This window comes from Anolis sagrei, chromosome X (genome assembly GCF_037176765.1).
Source record: "Anolis sagrei isolate rAnoSag1 chromosome X, rAnoSag1.mat, whole genome shotgun sequence".
In the NCBI taxonomy this organism is placed as follows: Eukaryota; Metazoa; Chordata; class Lepidosauria; order Squamata; family Dactyloidae; genus Anolis; species Anolis sagrei.
The window spans coordinates 55,506,935-55,527,393 of NC_090034.1; the positions used below are offsets into that span (position 1 = coordinate 55,506,935).

At 44.3% G+C, this 20,459-nt stretch overlaps 1 protein-coding gene across 2 annotated transcripts in view; it reads right to left on the reverse strand.

Moving 5' to 3' along the window:
- Positions 1 to 20,459, reverse strand: part of KDM4B (lysine demethylase 4B) — a 228,728-nt gene that overhangs the window by 94,981 nt on the left and 113,288 nt on the right. The gene's annotated exons all lie outside the window — the stretch shown is intronic.

A 20,459-nucleotide genomic window follows, 5' to 3' on the forward strand; every position in this document is an offset into this window, starting at 1 on the left:
ACCATGAAAATGAACAAAATCTGGCAACCAATATTTTAAAAAAACCTATAAAATCAGGACAGTAAATAATAACAAGACTCAAAACAGGGGATTTCCAGACAAGAAACAATCAGGGCCAGCTAATCATCTCCCAACAAAGGATTCCCCCAGGCAGTAAGCCAGACCTTGAAATTGCTAGGCCATTAAATGCCAATCAAGGTGGCCATCTGAAACATTCACACCTACCTCAAACAGACAAGAGTTCTTTCTCCCACCCTGGACATTCTACAGATATATAAACCCCATTTTCCTAGTTTGCAATAGACCTCACTACCTCTGAGGATCCCTGCCATAGATGCAGGTGAAACATCTGGAGATAATGCTTTTGGAACATGGCCATACAGCCCAAAAAACTTACAGCAACCCAACATGGTTTGTCCCTCATAGTTTTATGATAGAGTTGAGGAGCATCCAGTTGCTCCTGCAGTTAACTGGTGCCACTTATAGAAGTACATGGGCATTAGATAAAATACTCACGTTTTCAATATGTGAGGTGAGATTGAATTTCCTGGTGAGCTGAGGCTTATTCCCAAGTAGACCTAAAAAGCATAAAGCTCTCCACGTGGATAGGATTTGTATCCAGCCCAGCTCACTTTGCTTTGACATCCTCCTCTCTGTCCTTCCCTTGGTCCCATAGCCTTATCTTCTGAGGGAACGTATAGACTTCTTACTGCCTGGGGGAATCCTTTGTTGACGTGATTAGCTGTCCCTGATTGTTTCTTGTCTGGAATTCCTCTGCTTTTGAATGTTGTTTTTTATTCACTGTGATGATCTTAAGAGTTTTTAATACTGGTAGCCAGATTTTGTTCATTTTCATGGTTTCCTCCTTTCTGTTGAAATGGTCGACATGCTTGTGGGTTTCAATGGCTTCTCTGTGTAGTCTGACACAGTAGTTGTTAGAGTGGTCCAGCATTTCTGTCTTCTTAAATCCCATGTTGTGACCAGGTTGGTTCATTGGGTGCTCTGCTATGGCTGACTTCTCTGGTTGAAGTAGTCTGCAGTGTCTTTCATGTTCCTTGATTCGTGTTTAGGCAATGCTGCTGCGTTTGGGGGTCCCTCTGTAGACTTGCCCACAGCTGCATGGTACATGGGGGAGTCCTGAAGAAGTGAAAGGATCCCTCTTGTCCTTCGTAGCATTTTTGGATTTTCTTAGTGGGTCGGTAGATTGTTTGTACATTGTGTTTCCTCATCAGCTTCCCTATGCGGTCAGTGGTTCCCTTGATGTATGGTAAGAACACTTTTCCTCTGGGTGGATCTTTGCTTTACTCTTGTGGCTTGTTCTCGGTCTTGTAGCTCTTCTGATGTCTGTGGAATCTCCATTGGCCTGAAAAGCCCAGTTTAGGTGGTCCAGTTTGTCTTGAAGGAGGCAGGGTTCACAGATTTTATTTTTATTTTTTTTGCACAGTCTGCCAGGGCTTTAATGGTGCTTCTTTTTGGACTTGGGTGATGGTTGGAGTTTTTATGTTGGTATATATCTAGGTTTTCTGCAAACTGTGTGACCCAATTGTTGATCTGGTTTGCAGATGACTAGGACATCTAGAAATTGCAGATTTTCTTCATTTTTCCATGGTGAATTGGATGTTTGGGTGGATGCTGTTAAGGTGGCCCAGGAACTTGTTTAGTTCTTCTTCTCCATGGCTCCAAATGGTGAAGGTGTTATCCACATATCTGAACCATATAGTAGGGTTTTTTTGTTGCTGTTTCCAGGGCTTGTTTTTCAAAGTGTTCCATGTAGAAATTTGCTAAGACCAGGTTGAGAGGGCTTCCCATAACTACTCCATCTTTTTGTTCATGGAATTCATTGTCCCACTGGAAGTAGCTTGTGGTGAGGCAATGGTGAAACAGAGCTGTGATGTCTTCTGGGAACTTCTGGTTGATTAATGCCATGGTATCTGCTACCATGTTCCTGCTGCACCGAGGGGACTGATAGAGTGGCATTGACCCTGATGTACTGTGAGTCCCACATTCATTTCAGAATCATTTCAGAGCCATATTCAGACTGGAACTGGCACAGCTGCGAGGAGTACTACGTTGCAGAGGAAATAATCACATCGGGAAGCCACAGAACAGCAGTCTTAGCCTCACCCTGCCCCTTCATAAAAGCTCAGCTGCCTTGGAGAGACGAGCAATTCCCTCTCTGGTGGGCAGAGAAGGAGCCATGAAGCGAAGAAGGCGCCCCAGGCGAGCCATCCTTCAGTTAGCTTTTTACTGCAGCCCCAAAGAACACACCACCCTCGGCCCTATAAATCAGGCGGTTAGCGAGGCGGAGTAGAGAGAAAGAGAAAGATGGGGTGGCAACCTGGATACTCTGGATTCAACTTTCCATCTCAGGAGAGCGAGCCTCCACATCTCCTCTCCAGGGACCAGTTTAGGTAATCACCCCGAGCAAGCAAATGAGCAAGCAAGCCGATTAACCAAACGGGGAGACACAAGCAATCCTCGGAAGCCACAGAACCAATCTGTGACATGTCTTCCATGCAACAATTAATGTCGTATGTTTCTTTTAAAGGGGGAGCCAAGCATTAATGTTTGCTCTTCTCTCGTTAAAACGGCCTCCAATGCTGAATTCCGGCGATCCAGGGCTTTGGAGCGCCGCTCTGCCCTTTCAGCCACCTAATCCACCCTTTTCGAAGGAGCAGCTAAATTGCTTCATTTGTTCTCACTGCAGTCGAGGGGATTCTGCTGATTCTTGTGTTTTAGGCCCTGACAGAATATTATTAAGGGAGAAGAATAGTTTCACAAATAAGTGAACAGAACCATCAAAAGGACACTCCTTTAGGATTATTTGCATAACACGGTTATGCATTGTCCTTACACATTTCTGTAAATGGAAACTATCTTTGTATCTTCCTTTCAGAAGCACAGTGCCATAGGGATGCAGTAGACTTGAGCAGTGAATGGACATGCACAAAGATATCTGAAGACATTTATGCACACTTACTCCTTTGCACCTATATCTCAATTGTCCACCTGTTTTGAGATTTGGTCGGAATTGTGAATGTTGTGTATGTGTATACACACACACACATATAAAGGTAAAGGTAGTCCCCTGACATTAAGTCCAGTCGTGTCTGACTCTGGGGTGTGGTGCTCATCTCCATTTCTAAGCCGAAGAGCCAGCGTTGTCCGTAGACACCTCCAAGGTCATGTGGCCAGCATGACTGCATGGAGCGCCGTTACCTTCCCGCCGGAGCGGTACCTATTGATCTACTCACATTTGCATGTTTTCGAACTGCTAGGTTGGCAGAAGCTAGGGCTGACAGCGGAAGCTCACGCCGCTCCCCGGAATTGAATCTGCGACCTTTCGATCAACAAGCTCAGCAGTTCAGTGCTTTAACCCACTGCGCCACCGGGGGCTCCGGTGGCTCTTTTAATAAAAGAGAAAATGTGTATGTGTGTGTGGGTGGAGTGACCACGTAAACAGACACGCTCCTGCCTCCACAAATAGCTGTAGCTCCCACTACTCAGGAGACACCGATGGCCCTTCCTCCAATGACATTGCAGGTTATAGAGAGCACCATGAACTTCTACAAGAGCCTTGTCAGTGTCCTCCACAAACAAAATACTGTCCACCACTCAAGAGAAGGCTTTCATACAGGGACAATTACATCTTAGATGTTATGTGTTTCCTCCATCACAGACATCCCAGTGTTTCTTACTATCGCCATTGGTGTGGAATTTGCATGATCCCGCCCACTGCCTCTCCCTTAACCCTTTTCTATTCTATTGTATGGCACACAGAGGAATTGATCAGCAAATGAACATACTAGAGGGGTTTGAGGAGAATTCACCATGATTTACAGGAGTTGTGGGTCCTGGGATGTATAGTTCACCTGAAATCTAAGAGCACTCTGAACTTCACCAAAGATGGAATTGCACCAAACAACCAGCAATAAATACTGCAGGTCTTTGGGTTAAATTCACCTTGATTGGGGGGAGTTGTAGTCCACTTACATCTAGAGAGCACTGTGAACACAAACACTGATGGATCAAGACCAAAATTGGCAAACATACCGGATATGCCCAAATTTCATTACTGGAGGGGTTTGGGGGGAACTGACCTTCCTTTCTGGGAGTTGTAGTTCACCCACAACCAGAGAAATTCTGACTCCACTGATAATGGGCCTGGAGTAAACTTGATACACAGAACACCCATGACCAACTGAGTTCCTTGCTTGAGTAGTGATGGCACGATTATCAGCATAGATAATAATAGTTCTTCTCTCAAAAAAAAGTTATTTTTGGAGAAACAACAGGAAAAACATAAACTCATCTCTGAATTCTGCCTTACCTTTCTGTGGCAGAAAGCTTCACTGTCTTAGTATCAGGACATAGTGCCTTCGGATGTGTGTTATAGCAGAGCCCCCCATTGCCTTTCCCTTTGTAAGGAAAATGTCCCAGGGGTTTGAGGGGACTGACTCACCATAGTGGGAGTTGTAGGTTACCCTACAGCCAGAGAGCACACTGACCCCCACCACTGATGCCTCCAGAGCAAACTTGCCCAATATAACAAACTTTAAGTATTGATGGAGTTTCAGGGGGTTCAACTGGCATGATATGAGTTGTAGTTCACCCACAACCTTATGCATTTTGTACAATTAAAAATTACTTTTTCAAATAACCCGGGCAACACCGGGTAGCCAAGCTAGTACATAATTTAAAAAAAATTTTTTTTGTTAGAACAGATACACTTGCTAAAGCAATTTTAACCCACAGAATAAGGAAACTCCCAGCAATATGTCCTCAAACGCACTTTAATAATAATTTTGGATTGTCTGCACATTTCTTCCCTCTTCAAAACCTTTATTCCAATTACATGCTACCTGTTCATGCCCAGCATTATTTTTTAAATTTTTAATCATTGCATTTGGCCCAGCCATTGGTTTTTAAATGTGTTGTGTTATTGTTATTGTTATTGCTTATTTTGCTATGAGTTTTGTATTGTTTTTGTATTATTGCTGTTATTGTTATTGTTGTGTTGTGGGCTCGGCCTCATGTAAGCCGCACCGAGTCCCTCGGGAGATGGTAGTGGGGTACAAATGAAGTCTTCTTCTTCTTCTTCTTCTTCTTCTTCTTCTTCTTCTTCTTCTTCTTCTTCTTCTGAGCTGATCCACCTGGCCAGATCGTATCCAAAGACCCTTTTTCTAAACTTTTCTAACTAATAGGTGTGTGGATCTAAAATATATTGGGCCATTGGAATTTGGTTCAACTCTCCAAATGGATCCCCAAATCCATGAACGCTCAGTTCTCATAGCATACAATGATGTAGTACATGGTATCAAATAGCAAACAACCCAAAGGAGTGCTGAAGAGAGATAAAAGATTTGTGAAATGGTGGGAAGCAAACTCGGACTAGTCCTGCAAATTGGTGTTTACTAGTTGGATTTTTTTTCCTTATGATTTTCGAGTCGGGGAGGCTTGAATCTGTGGAAACTTCCTAAGGGCCAAAACATGTGTCTTTAACAGGCCATTGTGACAAGAATATGAGGATCTTGGCCTTCTTGAAACTTGCTTCTCAAAGAAACATTGATGACTGAAAGTTTGTCAAAGAGACCAAGGAAGGAGGATGGAGAAAGAAGAGATACAGAGAGACAGAGAGAGAGATTCATGATTCTTGCACCTCACTCATAAAAATGGGAGTCAGGCAACTCAAGGGAGGAAATTGACCCCATTTTGTATTGAGATGGATAATTTGAAGGCTTCTTAGGAGCCAATCAGAGATAACAAATGAGGCCATGAAAATGTAAGACTGAGGTAGCACTGATGTTATCTCCCAGAACCAGCTCCTATCAATGTAATAGGGAGCAGAAGAAATTGCTCTCATCCACCAATTTCCAGCCAAGGTTTGCAAAGGAAATGGAAAGCCTGGTGTGTAGGATGGAACGTGTGCAGCGTTTCAATGAGAAAACTGATGCTTCAGCAAATATAGCTTTAAAATGGAAAGGAGAAGATAGCTTTGGCTTGGACAAGCTTGCCAAGCTCTTTCCATAGGATCTGCTCCTTTCTGCTTCTCTCTGTATGAATTGACAATTGTACGGGGGCGCCATTCATGCAGTCCTCTAAAAAAAGTAGTCAAATGCCCAATATATATAGGGCTTGCAATTCAAGGCAAAGGCTATTAAATCTGGGACATTTCCCTTACAAAAAGAAAGGCAATGGGGGCCTCTGCTGTAACACACATCTGAAGACACTAAGAAAGGTAAGACAGAATTCAGAGATGAGTTTATGTTTTTCCTGTTGTTTCTCCAAAAAGAACTCAAATTAATTTTTGAGAGAAGAACTATTATCATCTATGATGACGATTGTGCCGTCACCGCTCAAGCAAGGAACTTTGAAATGGTTGAACAGAAGCTCTCTGAAGCTTTAGCTGCTCTTACTGCCTATTCAGAGGAAACCAGCTGATTCCTAATCCATCTAAAACACAGATGTGTGCTTTTCACCTAAAGAACAGACAAGCATATCGAGCTCTGAGGAATGCTCCGGTGGGAAAGAACCCCACTGGAGCATTGCAGCACACCAACATATCTGGGCCATGCTCTGACTTACAAGAATATCAAGCAAAAAGTGAGTGCTAGAAATAATATCATACGAAAGCTGACTAAAACAACCTGGGGATCACAACCAGACACAGTGAAGACATCTGCCCTGGCACTTTGCTACTCTGCTGCTGAATACACATGCCCATTTCTCTGCACACATTTCTCTGCACTCCCACTACCGCACAGCCCCTAATGCAGTGTTTCTCAACCTTTCTAATGCCGAGACCCCTTAATACAGTTCCTCGTGTTGTGGTGACCCCCATCCATAAAATTATTTTCGTTGCTATTTCATAACTAATTTTGCTACTGCTTTGAATTGTAATATAAATATCTGATATGCAGGATATAGTTTCATTCACTGGATCTAATTTGGCACAAACACCCGATATGCCCAAATTTGAATACTGGTTGCATTGGAGATTATTGATTTTGTGATTTGGCAGTTGTAGTTGCTGGGATTTATAGTTCACCCACAATCAAAGAGCATTCTAAACTCCACCAACGAGGGAATTGAATCAAACTTGGCACACAGAACCCCCATAACCAACAGAAAATACTGGAAGTGTTTGGTGGGCATTGACCTTGAGTTTTGGAGTTGTAGTTCACCTACATCCAGAGAGCACTGCAGACTCATACAATGATGGGTTTGGACCAAACTTGGTTTGAATACTCAATATGCCCACACTGGTGGAGTTTGGGAAAAATAGACTTGACATTTGGGAGTTGTAGTTGCAGGGATTTATAGTTCACCTACAATCAAAGAGCATTCTGAACCCCATCAACTATAGAATTGGGCCAAACTTCCCACACAGAACCCCCATGACCAACAGAAAATACAGTGTTTTCTGATGGTCTTTGGTGACCCCTCTGACACCCCCTCGCGACCCCTCCAAGGGTCCCGACCCCCAGGTTGAGAAATGCTGCCCTAATGCCACATGAATGTGAAGCGATGAAGTTCAATATAGTCACAGCTCAAGTATAAAAGCTGTCTCTCAGTCTGTTTGTCCTTTGTCATCCAAGTCCAAATTTAGTAACTCCTGGCCTGAGAAAGGCACAAAGCAAAGGAAACATGGCAACCTTAGAGGCAAAGACTTGATCAAGAGGGAAGGGGACTGATCTGAGGTTAACTTCAGGTGGAACTACACAAAAGAACAGTCAGGTAAGCCATATGTTCCATTTCTGTTGAATTGGAATGGGAATTCTAAAAAGCAAGAGCATCTTTTTGCATCAAGCTTCCTCTGAGTGCATTCTACATCTCAAAACACACAGGGATCATAGCTATTCTTAGTATGGCCTGTTCTTTTCTTGTTTTTCTTGAGCACAACACTTACAGATCTGTTAGCACAGCCGGAGCTTGCCCCTGGAACTGTGACCAAAGGGAGTGCCCAAAATACACAAAATCGCAGGGAAGAGTCTGATGGAATAGTAAAGCAAACACACACTCCTTGGAAGACAACAAAACAATGTCTCGGTTACATACGGGGGTGTATCCAAATGGGAGGGAATGGATTGCAGAAAGGGAGGGAGAGAAGAGCAGCCGCAGCAGTGTTGTGGCATTATCGCCGCACGACCAGCTCTGTAATGTGCAAGCCCTGAGCAGCCAACGTGGCTCTGGAGTAATGCAAAAAAATAAAATTAAGCACAGCATAAACAGCAAGATGCTACCTGTTTACTTACAGAACCAGCTTTGCTGTGTGAAAAGGGGTTTGATGAAAGGGCTCCTGCCGCTGCCGGCTGTAAGGGTTGCGGGAGGGAGAAATCAATTCTAACAGCTCAAATTAAAAACAGCCGGGCAGGCGAAGAAGGCAGGTTCACAGAAGCCAGCAGGACAAAGAAGGGGAAAACTGAATTGTAAGGCAGTTAATCAACAATGGAGCCAGAGAAGCATTTGTAGGTGGCTAAGAGCCCGGGTTTTGTCAAAGACTAGACGAAGACTGTGCCAGGATCCAGAGATGGCTCGGTAGTCATCACGACTCGCATTTTTGAGTCACGAACACCCAAAACAGCAGGATACATTCTATGCTGCTGAACATCTTGTGAACTACGCATGTTTCCCCCCACTTGTAACATGACTTCAGAAATGCCAGTTCTCTGGCTCCGTTATGCCAGAAACGTGACATCAGCCAAGCTTGGTAAATATTGCATACTACAGATCTGAAGTTGAGCTGATTTTTTTAAATCACCAAACTCTATGAAATTCATACACTTCCATTTGATTCGCTCCCAGGTTGAATCTTGTTAGGACTGAAGGGGAGTTCAAAATTAACAGAGAAGTTAATGTATTAAATGTTATCATTTCCCCTCTGCCTGAAAGGACGGAGGGTTTCATCTATGCGACGATCGTGCCATCACCACTCAAGCAGGAAGCTTTGAAATGGTCGAACAGGTGCTCTTACTTCCTATTACAGGGAAAACCAGCTGATTCCTCATCCATCTAAAATGCATACATGTGCTTTTCACCTTAAGAATAGACAAGCATCTTCAGCTCTGAGAATTACCTAGGAAGGAATCCCACTGAAGCATTGCAGCACACACAAAAAACTGGGAGTTACTCTGGCATGCTCTGGCTTATAAGAAGCACTGCTTGACTGTCAAGCAAAAAGTGGGTGCTAGAAATAATATTATACGGAAGCTGACTGGCACAACCTGGGGATCACAACCAGACACAGGGAAGACATCTGCCCTTGTGCTATGCTACTCTGCTGCTGAGTACGCATGCCCAGTGTGGAATACATCTCATCACGCTGAAACAGTGGATGTGGCTCTTAATGAGACATGCCGCATTATCACAGGATGTTTATGCCCAACACCACTGGAGAAATCATACTGTTTAGTCAATATTGTACCATCTGACATCCATCAGGAAGTAGCAGCCTGTAATGAAAGTACCAAGATTGTGACATCTCTGGCCCATCCTCTGTTCGGATATCAGCTAGCATGCCAACGCCTTAAATCAAGAAACAGCTTCCTAAGATCTACAGAGACACTCGCATGAACACCTCAGCAAGCGAGAGTCCAAACTGGCAGCTTAACACCTGGAACCATAATCCATGGCTGATACCGGATAAGAGACTCCCCCCTGGGCACACAGAAGACTGGGTGACTTGGAAGGCACTGAACAGACTGTGCTCTGGCACCACAAGATGCAGAGCCACTCTAAGTCCAGCCATATACACAATGGAGGGCCTTCTTACAGCAACACCACAAGCACTCCAAGAGGCCAGCTTCTGGTCAAAAGACATTTAGTATAATTTAATGTTTTTAAAGTTTTTAAATGTACCCTCAATTGGCTTCTGACACGATAAATAAAATAAAAATTTCCCTCTTTGTACAGCCTGTCTTATCTCACTCTTGTTGTAAGCCTCTTTGGGTCCCGTATTGGAAGAATGGAACATCAGTAATGGGTGGACATCAGGCATCTTAAGTCACTCCTTCATCTTCTTCATTTCTCCACCTCTCCTTGAAGCTCGAGGCAGGGTACAACAGGGTTAAAACAGAAGCTTAAAACACAACACCATTAACATACATGTATCAGAAGACCATGCCATTAAAATGAAGGTTAAAATGCATGTGTTAAAATAGACTGGGTAAGTCTTCTACACTTCTGCAAAGGATGCCACATCCCTTTGCACCCAGCAAGGAGAACGACAGAGCCATTCGAAGGAAAATCATTTAGTCTCAAATCCAGACCTGCTCCTGGATGGACTTCCTAATGCTCAGTAGACCAATTTGCCAGTTAAATTAGAGTGTTTTCGCCGACCTACTTAGGAATCCTCTCAGGTCCATTCTCAGCAGCAAACGCCGCACCTTGAAGCCTGACTGCCGAAGAGCCCTTTCCCGGCTAATACTGATGCTTGTCCGACAATTACGGCGGAACTTGTTCCTAATGAGCCGATCATTAAGTTCCCCTTGCGTATGCGGCTTCGAAGGCCTGGCCAAATTGGGCTCTGCCATAGTTAGCAGCGCCGTCGGTCCAGTGAGTTATGAGCCCTGCTTGCTGGAGGCGCCTGGATCATCGCTCAATGGTGGCAAACTGCAGAAGGCACTCGCATAGCGAAATGAAAACATCCTGGCAACTAAAATTCTGACATTTCTGAAACATGTACCTGGGTCACTGCCTTCTCTGCCCCTGTGGCAATGGAATTGGCAAGAAGCTGGGCAATTGGCCCAGAGAATCATAGACTAATAGGAGCTTTAGGAATGGTAGATGCCTGAGTGTCGCTGCCATACAACTGCAAGTGGCAGGCTTAAAATACGAAACCTCAATCCATGTGGAGTTTCTCATCCGGTATCAGCCATGGATTGAGGTTTCGGATTTTTAGCCTGCCACTTTTGGACTCTCACTTGCTGAGGTGTTCCTGTGAGTATCTCTGTAGATCTCAGAAAGCTATTTCTTTATTTAAGGCATTGGCATACTGGCTGATATCCGAACAGAGGATGGGCCAGAGATGTCAATGCCTTGGTGTTTCATTACTGGCTGCGACTTCCCAACAGATGTCAGGTGGTGCTATACCGGCTAAACAGTATAATTTCTCCAGTGGTGTTGGGCGTAGACATCCTGTGATAACACGGCATGTCTCATTTATAGCTACATCCACTGTTTAACATAGTAAGATGTCTTCCACACTTGGCATGCTTATTTAGCAGCAGTGTAGCAAAGCGCAAGGGTTGATGTCTTCACTGTGTTTGGCAGCAGAGTAGCAGCAGAGTAGCAAAGTAGCAAAGTGCTAGGGCAGATGTCTTCAGTGTATCTGGTTGTGATCCCCAGGTTGTGCCAGTCAGCTTTCGTATGATATTATTTCTAACACACACTTTTTGCTTGATATTCAAGCAGTGCTTCTTGTAAGTCAGAGCATGGTTCAGAGTAACTTTCAGGTATTCATCAGAGCTCAAAATGCTTGTCTGTTCTTAAGATGAAAAGCACCCGTCTGCATTTTAGATGGATTAGGAATCCGCTGGTTTTCCTTGTAATAGACAGTAAGAGCACCTAAAGCTTCTGAGAGCTTGTGTTCAACCATTTCAAAGCTCCCTGCTTCGGTGGTGATGGCACAATTGTTGACATAGATGAAACTTTCTGTCCCTTCTGGCAGTGGCTGATCAGTGGCTCAGAACTCCCTGAGGCAGGCCATTCTTCTGTCTTTGCCACCTGCTTCTCTGACCCTGGACAATGGGTTGAAAAAACTATAGTCAGCATGTCCTGCCTCACTTTTCCTTATACAGTGCCAGAAACCTTGATCTTGAATCTCCAAGGATTCAAGCCAATTAGTTCACGGTAGCAACAGAATCCAAGGGGACAAGCAGAAGGGAAGCCAAATACTTCCTTCCTTATTTAGGCAATCCCTTGTAGCCCAAGCATGATGGTCCTCCAAGTGTAGTATCTTGGTGGTGTGTCTGTGGAGCCCTATTCTTGATCCGCATGTTCTCTCGCAGCGAGGACATTGCTTTCCAGGTTGAAGGCAGTCCCGGTCAGGGGTGGCTTGGCGTGCCTTCCTTTTGGCATGTTGCCCCCTTTTGCCTTCCATTCATGCCTCTTTGAATTCTGCAGCACTGCTGGTCACAGCTGACCTCCAGTTAGTACGCCCAAGGGCCGGAGCTTCCCAGTTCTCAGTGTCTATGCCACAGTTTTTAAGGTTGGCTTTAAGCCCATATATAAATCTCTTTTCCTGTTCACCAACATTATGTTTCCCATTAGTCCTGGGTCAATTCAGTTACCACAATTCCAAATGACAAAGTTGTGTCCACGAATCCAAGGCTAAAGTCACAAAGCAGGTCAAATTTGTCTGAAGAGCACAAGGTGGTTACAAAAATTGCAACCAGCAATTAAGCAAACCTTGTATTGTCGAAGGCTTTCATGGCTGGAATCACTAGGTTCTTGTGGGTTTTTTCGGGCTATAGGGCCATGTTCTAGAGGCATTTCTCCTGACGTTTCGCCTGCATCTATGGCAAGCATCCTCAGAGGTAGTGAGGTCTGTTGGACCCATTGACCTAATTCCAACAGACCTCACTACCTCTGAGGATGCTTGCCATAGATGCATGCGAAACGTCAGGAGAAATGCCTCTAAACATGGCCCTATAGCCTGAAAAACCCACAAGAACCTAAGCAAACCTTGTCATGCCTCCTTCAAGCTGATCCCTCTTGCCTGTCCTCTTCTCCCCAATCCTGGCCAAACGCCTCAGCTGAGCTTCCTCTTTCCTATGTTCCACAAAGGAAAACCCAGTCCACTCTTTCTCAGCTTGTTCCTTCGATGCCTCTTTAGTGTGGTCAGCAGGAGTTGTTACTTCTCAGTCAAACCTTCACCCATGCTATCCATGACATACAGTTTGTTGGTAGTATCTCAGTTGTCAGTAATTCCTGCCTGTAGTGAGAAAATAGCTGGCCTTGTCCCTCGGTCGTTGGGGACTCAACAATCTATGGTGTGCTGTAGAAACTGTAGCCCAGTGCTGTGTTTTTCGTAGTCCAACTGAGACCTGTGCCTGACTTGATGTTGCCATTGTTTAGATTAAATTGTTATAAAACCTAACAGTTTAAATACATTTGGAGACCGAAACCCTCACTGAGGCCTGCAACCTCAGTTGCCGAGTTTCGGAACCTCACAGTTCATTGTGGCAAACCCTAGGGGGCGGGGGGGGGGGGGCGTTTGTCATGGAAATTCTGACAAGCGCCTTAACTATGGCAGTGCCAGCGGGCGACTGCTCTAATATTAAAAGCAATTTGGGGCTTAGCCATGTGTTCACAAACAAGTGACATTTGGGAAGTGGCGGCTTGAGATTGAGGCGCCGTGCTTACATTGTTGGGCACTGTAGCGTGAAATTACCGAGCAAGCAGAGAGATGGGGAGACTTTTCAAGACACTCTGGGTAGAAGGAGCTTGGAGAGTTGAAGGAAGACTGCCCCCCACCCCCCACACACCCACAGTTCCATTGCAAGGACCAGCACTTCTCTCGGTTTCCGCTTTTGTTGCATACCAACTCGTAGATCAGTGTTTCTCAACCTTCCTAATGATGCGACCCCTTAATACAGTTCCTCATGTTGTGGTGACCCCCAACCATAGAATTATTTTTGTTGCTAATTCCTAACTGTAATTTTGCTACTGTTATGAATCGTAATGTAAATATCCAATATGCAGGATGAATTTTCATTCACTGGACCAAATTTGGCACAAATACCCAATACGCCCCCAATTTGAATACTGGTGGGGTTGGGGGAGGAGTTGATTTTGTCATTTGGAAGTTGTCGTTGCTGGGATTTATAGCTAACTTACAATCAAAGAGCATTATGAACTCCACCAACGATGGAATTGAAGCAAACTTGCCACACACAACTCCCATGACCAACAGAAAACCCTGGAAGGGTTTGGTGGGCATTGACTTTGAGTTTTGGAGTTATAGCTCACCTACATCCAGAGAGCTCTGTGGACTCAAAGAATGATGGATCTGGACCAAACTTGGCACAAATACTCAATATGGCCAAATGTGAATACTGGTGGGGTTTGGGGGAAATAGACCTTGACATTTTGGAGTTGTAGTTCCTGGGATTTATAGTTCACTTACAATCAAAGAGTCCCTTGAACCCCACCAATGATAGAACTGGGTCAAACTTCCCACACACAACTCCCATGACCAACAGAAAATGTGTTTTCTGATGGTCTTTGGCGACCCCTCTGACATCCCATCGCGACACCCCCAGGGGTCCCGCCACCCAGGTTGAGAAACACTGTCATAGATGCTTTGGCTTTTAGAACATTTCAAGCTACCATTAATTGTATGCTTTTCCTTCTGATGAATCTCTCTCAAGTTGCCCTGGTCACAGTTAGGCTAGGTGTCTTGTTCTTTCCATCAATGTCTACCAGTTGGAACTGATGGAAATCATAAAACCGTGGAATCTTGCACAATGGAGGACCTTCACACAGCAACACCAGAGGCACTCCAAGTGGCCAGCTTCTGGTCAAAGGAAATGTAATATAATGTCAAATTTTGAACTTTATTTGTGGTTTTTCTATACATTACAACTGTGTTCTCAATTTGCTTCTGACATGATCTATGTGGGATTAACAGAACTCAAAAACCACTGGACGAATTGACACCAAATTTGGACACAAGACATCTAACAATCCAATGTATGTCCTTCACTCAAAAATTGATTTTGTCATTTGGGAGTTGTAGTTGCTGGGATTTATAGTTCACCTATAATCAAAGAGCATTCTGAACCCCACCAACAATGGAATTGAACCAAACATGGCACGCAGTTCTCCCATGACCAACAAAAAATACTGGAAGGGTTTGGTGGGCAGTGTCCTTTGGTTTTGGAGTTATAGTTCACCTACATCCAGAGATCACTGTGGACTCAAACAATGATGGATCTGGACCAAACTCTACAAGAATACTCAATATGCCAAAATGTGAACACTGGTGGAGTTTGGGGGAAATAGAATCTTGACATTTGGGAGTTGTAGTTGCTGGGATTTATAGTTCATCTACAATCACAGAGCATTCTGACCCCCACCAATGATAGAATTGGGCCAAACCTCCCACACAGAACCCCCATGTGGGCCACAGCAACGCATGGCAGGGGACGGCTAGTAAATAAATAAATCACCCATTGTATCCCCCCAAACAAGTCTGGCAAACACATCGGGTCAAAAAATGGGAAGAAACTGCTTTCTTAGGACTGAAAATAGCTTAAGACTGTGATGCTGCTCCTCCTTACTTTATTGTCTTCCTTAGGGTGTTAGACTGAGCCAAAAATCTGTTAAAATGGAGAAAACGCAATGGGAAGAAAAGCCCATTTTCTGGACTACAGTTGAATGGGATTGATAGAAAAGGAGGCCTTGGTATTTGTGATAGATTTATGAGACCAAGCTGAAATCTTACAAATCATCCCTTTCAGCTCACTGTAATGTAAAGAAGACCAGACATTGGGCCTCACTTCTGTGCTACCTGAAGCTTCAAGCTCTTCCATGAAATAAAAAGTACCTTGCACAATTCTGGGAATCACTCCACAACTCCCTAATGTGTAAAATAGTGCAAAAAATTACCTACGTCACCTCTCATAAGCATTCCATAACCCGTACTATCCTAAGTACCTCTGATTTCTTCAACAACCGCCCTTCTAATGGCAACTGAAAGAGGGATTTCTTCTCCATGGTTTTGTCAAAACAGCAATCGCCATTACATTACAGACGAAAATGGAGGCGTTTGGGCTTGCTGTGAAAGGAGACCATAGCCCAGGCTCACCGCTGCTCGAGCAGAATCTATAGACTCAGACGATCTGAAAGCCTAGATCTCTCCCCATGAGGCTGGTCTTCAGGCTATTAATTCTTAGTCAAGCCAGATACAAATATCGTATTTCATCACATAATAGTCACACTTTGCATCCCTTCTATACACATACAGGCTCCCACTTCCACAAATAGCTATAGCTCCCATTACTCGGGAGACACCAAAGGCCCTCCCTCCAATGTCATTGCAGGTTATAGTGAACGCCATGAACATGTCTAAGAGCCCTGCCAATGTTCTCCACAAACACCATTCTGCCCACCACCCAAATGAAGACTTTCATACAGAAACAAATTCATCTTAGATTTTATGTTTTTCTTCCAGTACAGACATCCCAGTGTTTCTTACTATCTCCCATTGGTGTGGAATTTGCATGACCCCGCCTACTGCCTCACCCATAACTCTTTACTATGCTTTTCTATTCAGAGGAATTGATCAGAAGATCAGCAACTGAAGATACTAGAGAGGTTTGGGGAGAATTCACCATGATTTATAGGAGTTGAAGGTACTGGGATGAACAGTTCACCTGCAATCTAAGAGCTAGAACTAACTTGGCAGTTGGCACACAGAACCCCCATGACCAAAAACAAAAAAAAACAAAAAACTGGCATGAATACCTGATATGCCCAAATTTGAATACTGGTGAGTTTTGAGGGGAGCTGGCCCACATATTTTGGAGTAGTAGGTACTGTGATTTATAGTTCACCTGCAATCAAGGAGCGCTCTGAACTCCACTGAAGATAGAATTGCACCAAACTTGGCACACAGAGCTCCCATGACCAGCAAAAAATACTGCAGGTCTTTGGGGAAAATTCATCTTGATTTGGGAGAGTTGTAGTTCACCTACATCCAGAGAGCACTGTGAACCTAAACACCGATAAATCTGTACCAAACATGGCACACATACCCGATATGACCAAATTTTATTACTGGAGGGGGGGGGGGGTTGGGGGGAACTGACCTTCCTTTCTGGGAGTTGTAGTTCACCCACAACCAGAGAAACTCTGACCTCCACCGATGATGGGCCTGGACCAAACCTGGCACACAGAACCCCCATGACCAACTCAAACTACTGGAGGGATTTGAGGGGACTGACTCACCATAGTGGGAGTTGTAGTTTACCCTACAGCCAGATAACACACTGAACCCCACTGATAATACATCTAGAGCAAGCTCCTCTCAGTCTTCTCTTCTGCAGGCTAAAGGAGACATGATAGTCATGCATAAATATGTGAGGGGAAGTAATAGGGACGAGGGAGAAAGCTTGTTTTCTGCTGCTCTGGAAACTAGAATGTGGAGCAATGGCTTCAAACTACAGGAAAGGAGATTCCACATGAACATTAGAATTTTCTGACGTGAGAGCGATTCAGCAATGGAACGCTCTACCCCGAAGTGTGGTGGAGGCTCCTTCTATGGAAGCTTTTAAACTGAGGCTGGATGGCCATCTGTTGGGGGGTGCTTTGAACGTGATTGTCCTGCTTCTTGGCAGGGGGTTGAACTGGATGGCCCATGAGGTCTCTTCCAACTCTATGATTCTAAGCTTGCCCAACATAACAAACTTTAAGTACTGGTGGAGTTTTGCGGGGTTAACATGGCATGATGTCAGTTGTAGTTAACCTACAACCTTATGCATTTTGTGCAATTAAAAAAAAAGATTTTTTCAAAGAACCTGGGCAGTGCCAGGGACCCAAACTAGTACAGTAATAAAGGGAGATGATGAACGTCACTTTTTTCCCAGTGTTCCACATTTTCTTTCTTCTTCTCAAATTATACGGAATGGAGGGGAGGGATATTCAAGGAATGCCGACTTCTGCAAAACTCCAAACACATCTGCTATTAACAATTAGTGGCAGCACCTCCACTTTCCGAAGCCAGGAGTGGCATATGTTGGAAAGCTTTGCCAAGAGGGAGTGCTGAAGTAGCATTCAAGAAGCTTGGGTTCAAATGCCCACTTGGCTATGAAATTCCCTGGATGCCCTTGAGCTGGTCCTCCCCTTCTACCTTAATTGATTTAATGGCTTCCTTTCTGAAAATAAGATCTAAAGGAGAGAGGGATCAGCAAATATAACCACGTTCAGCTTCTTACAGATGGGAAAAATGGATACAGATGCAATTAAATTAATAGAAACGTGATGAATTAATGCTTTGGCAGCAGCAGGTCAAGAAGGGTTTCCAATCGTGTCTGTAAGACACTCCCCAAAGAAGTCCATCTGTTTGCAAACAGAAGAAGGCATCTCGCAAAAATGCATAACTTCATTTGACAAAATGAAATTCAAAAGATGTTCTTTCCTGCTTTCTTTCTTTCTTTTGACAGAGTATCAACAATGGGAGGAAGAACCGAAACATATCCGTATTTCTTCCATTGTAAGACGCTATCGATTGAAAGACACATCCCAATTTTAGAACTGCCAACACCAACAAAAATATATACGGTGCACCTGCGATTCTAAGACACCCAATTTTTAGATATGTTTATATAATGGAAAAAGTGTATCTTAGAATTAAAGAAATACAACAGATGCATGATATCATCTTGGAAATCATAGGAAATCTGCTACAAAACAGGAGCTTTTTTGGTGAGTCAGAGAAGCAAATGGCAAAAACAGAAGGACTGCCTGCCTCGGGGGAGTGTGTGTGCTCCATCCATGTTTAACATTTACACAAACGATCATCCACTGACAAAAGGGACAAAGAGTTTCATCTATGCTGATGATCGTGCCATCAACGCTGAAGCAGGGAGCTTTGAAATGGTTGAACACAAGATCTCTGAAGTTTTAGGTGCCCTTACTGCCTATTACAGGGAAAAGCAGTTGACTCGCAATCCATCTAAAATGCAGATGTGTGCTTTTCATCTTAAGAACAGACAAGCATTTCAAGCTCTGAGGATTACCTAGGAAGGAATCCCACTGGAGCATTACAGCACACCAAAATACCTGGGAGTCACTCTGGACCGTGCTCCGACTTACATGAAGCACTGCTTGAATAAGTGGGTGCTAGAAACAATCTCATATGAAAATTGAGTGGTACAACCTGGGGATCACAACAAGACACAGTGAAGACATCTGAACTTGCGCTTTGTCACTCTGCTGCTGAGTACACATGTGTGGAATACATTTCACCGTATCACAACAGTGGATGTGGCTCTTAATGAGACATGCTGCATTATCACAGGATGTCTGTGCCCAATACTGCTGGAGAAATTATACTGTTTAGCTGGTATTGCACCACCTGACACCTGCCAGGAAATAGCAGCCTGTAATTAAAGGACCCAAGGCACTGACATCTCTGGCCCATCCTCTGTTCAGATATCAGCCAGAAAGCTAATACCGTAAATCAAGAAATAGCTTCCTAAGATCTACAGAGATACTTTCAGGAACACCTCAGCAAGCAAGAGTCCAAAAGTGGCAGGCTAAAACCCAGAACCTCAATTAGTGACTGATACTGGATAGAAAACTCCCCACCCCCCACCCCGGGCACACAGACGGCTGGGTAATTTTGAAAACACTGAACAGGCTGAGCTCCAGCACCACAAGATGCAGAGCTAACCTTAAGAAATGGGGCTACAAAGTGAAACCCACAACATGATAGTGCGGAGAAGAGCAAACTACAGACCACTTACAACAATGCAGTCTGAGCCCTGTCACATGCACAATGGAGGACTTTCTCACAACAACACCAGAGGCACTCCAAGCGGCCAGCTAAATGTCAAAGGACATTTAGTATAATGGCAAGTTTAACTTTGTGTTTATAAATACATTATAACTGTACCCTCTACTAGCTTCTGACATGATAAATAAATGTATCAGTGAATATAACCCTAGTGTAAAACATGTCCTACAAACTGAGCTTCCCCATTTCAAAATTAATTTAATCCCTCCTCTTTTCCCTTGACATCAATCAGGCATTCATCACAACAAACCATGGTTAATGCCAGCCATAGTTTCTTTATCTAGAATGTGAAACTAGAATCTGAACTACCATCTGCAAAGGTTAAGAGACAGATCAAGGATGGTTTGGATGCTCATTTCGTAGTAAAAGAAACTTAACAAAGAAGTTAGCACCAAATAAGGAAGAAGCGAGCGTATGTTTCCAAAGAATGGATCCCAACTATGCTTCATTTACAGGTTACCAATATTATGTCACTGTTCTTCCATTTTCCAACGGGAACAACTATTGGGTTACATCCAGCAATATCTTCTTGCACCAGGACCTGCTGGAACCCCTGGAAGAAGCGCAGCACTCAGTGTGTCCCACCAACGCCGGCATCAATGTCTGCAAGCCCTGGCGGCTCTACATTGGCTTCAGTGTTGTGGGCTGGGAGAACTGGACCATTGCCCCGCGGGACTACCAGGCCAACCACTGTCTGGGTGAGTTCCCCTTCCCATTGACCAAGGAGTTCAACGGCACCAACCACATCATCCTCCAGACCATTGTCCACTCCTTGGACCTCAGAGCACCCCCCCCCCCCCCAGCCCTGATGCGTCCCCTTCCACCTCTCGCCCATCTCCATCCTCTACTACAACAATGACAACATGGTGCTGCGATATTACAAGGGGGTGGAGGAGTGCGGGTGCTGCTAGGTGTTAAGCCCCTATTCGGGTGCCAA